At 43.4% G+C, this 2,500-nt stretch overlaps 1 pseudogene; it reads left to right on the plus strand.

Moving 5' to 3' along the window:
* Positions 1-1,046, plus strand: LOC146447456 (large subunit ribosomal RNA; annotated as a pseudogene; the record flags this gene model as incomplete).
* Between the last annotated feature and the right edge of the window lie 1,454 nt (positions 1,047-2,500).

The following is a 2,500-nucleotide window of genomic DNA, read 5'->3' on the forward strand; positions in this document are numbered from 1 at the left end:
ATCTACTATCTAGCGAAACCGCAGCAAAGGGAACGGACTTTGCATAATCAGCGGGGAAAGAAGACCCTGTTGAGCTTGACTCTAGTCTGACCTTGTGAAAAGACATGAGAGGTGTAGAATAAGTGGGAGCAGCAATGCGCCGGTGAAATACCACTACTCTTATCGTTTTTTTACTTATTGGATGGAGCGGAGGCGGACCGCAAGGTCCACGTTCTGGACTTAACGCCCGTCTTCGGACGGGCGGATCCTCGTCCAAGACACCGTCAGGTTGGGAGTTTGGCTGGGGCGGCACATCTGTCAAATGATAACGCAGGTGTCCTAAGGTGAGCTCAATGAGAACAGAAATCTCATGTAGAACAAAAGGGTAAAAGCTCACTTGATTTTGATTTTCAGTACGAATACAAACTGTGAAAGCATGGCCTATCGATCCTTTAGTCTTTAGGAGTTTTAAGCTAGAGGTGTCAGAAAAGTTACCACAGGGATAACTGGCTTGTGGCAGCCAAGCGTTCATAGCGACGTTGCTTTTTGATCCTTCGATGTCGGCTCTTCCTATCATTGCGAAGCAGAATTCGCCAAGTGATGGATTGTTCACCCACCAATAGGGAACGTGAGCTGGGTTTAGACCGTCGTGAGACAGGTTAGTTTTACCCTACTGATGAAGTGTTGTTGCAATAGTAATTCTGCTCAGTACGAGAGGAACCGCAGATTCAGACAATTGGCATTTGCACTTGCCTGAAAAGACAATGGTGCGAAGCTACCATCTGTTGGATTATGACTGAACGCCTCTAAGTCAGAATCCGTGCTAGAAAGCAACGATGATTACCTCCAGAGAACTTTAGGCGAACCAGAATAGAGGGTTTCGGCCCTCATGCGTCCCAAAGTGCCAAGGGGGACAAAAGCTCCCAAGGCACTGCCGCTAGCAAATTCTAACGTTTCTGGAGATAAATCCTTTGCAGACGACTTAAATAAAGAACGGGGTATTGTAAGTTGTAGAGTAGCCTTGTTGCTACGATCTTCTGAGATTAAGCCTTTGTTCTAAGATTTGTATCACATCTTTTTTTTGACAAGGTCAAAAGTCCTCCTCACACCATGAAATATTTTTTAAGTCAAAGGTCCTCCTCACACCACAAAATATTTTCAAAGTCAAAAGTCCTCCTCACACAATTTAATATTTTGTAACTGAAAGGTCCACCACAAAACCCAATTCTTTTCTAAGTGAAAAGTCCTCAAAATTTTTAGAAAAACTCTTAGAAAAATTGTTTGGTATGAGAAGGACCTCGACTTCGAAAATTCTGTGGTGTGGGGAGGTCTTTTGACCTACCAAAAAAATTGGTGGTGTGAGGAGGACCTCTGACTTAGAATTAGGGTTTGAAATGGGGTTAGGGTTAGGGTTAGGGTAAGTGTTAGGGTTAGGAAAAAGGTTTAAATGATATTTGGAGAGGTTTTTCGGGTGTTTAGAGGCTATTTATGCTATGTAACGAGTATTTGCTTATATACTTGCTTATATACTTAGGTCAACAATTTATAGCAAAAATGTGTTCCAGCCAAGTTCTTTTAGACGCTCTTTCGAATGGCAACATTCCCGATTGAAAATGGCGACCTACCAAAATCCGCACTTTGCTTCCCCGTCCATATAGAGGTGAGTATTTGACTTTGCTTCCGTCAGAGTCAAGGAAACACATTGAAAATGGAATCAGCATACAAGAAAACCTAGTTTGGGATAGGTTTTGTGCCTTCCGTGGTATTATAACCATAGAACTGCTCCTGAGGGGGGTAGGGTAGGCCCACCAAAAAGTGCACTTCTGGTTAGGTCGCTAATTTCTAAAATAAATGTGTCCCAACCAAGTTTTTTTGGACGCTCTTTCGAATGGCAACATTCCTGATTGAAAATGCCGACCTACCAAAATCCGCACTTTGCTTCCCCGTCCATATAGGGGTGAGTATTTGGCTTTGCTTTCGTCAGAGTCAAGGAAACACATTGAAAATGGAATCAGCATACAAGAAAACCTAGTTTGGGATAGGTTTTGTGCCTTCCGTGGTATTATAACCATAGAACTGCTCCTGAGGGGGGTAGGGTAGGCCCACCAAAAAGTGCACTTCTGGTTAGGTCGCTAATTTCTAAAATAAATGTGTCCCAACCAAGTTTTTTTGGACGCTCTTTCGAATGGCAACATTCCTGATTGAAAATGCCGACCTACCAAAATCCGCACTTTGCTTCCCCGTCCATATAGGGGTGAGTATTTGGCTTTGCCTTTGTCAGACTCAAGTAAAAGCATTTAAAATGGAGTCAGCATACAAGAAAACCTAGATTGGGATAGTTTTTCTGCCTACCGTGGGATCATAACCATAGAACTGCCCCTGAGGGAGGTAGGGTTAGGGTTAGCGTTAGGGTTAACGTTGGGGTTAGGATTGAAGACAGAAGATTGGTGATGTCAGGAGGACCTTCTTAAAACAAACAGAAATACACTTATTAGGGGACTAGGGCCAGTGGACTCAGAAA

This window comes from Pavona decussata, unplaced genomic scaffold (genome assembly GCF_977016875.1).
Source record: "Pavona decussata unplaced genomic scaffold, jaPavDecu1.1 SCAFFOLD_2221, whole genome shotgun sequence".
Taxonomy (NCBI): Eukaryota; Metazoa; Cnidaria; class Anthozoa; order Scleractinia; family Agariciidae; genus Pavona; species Pavona decussata.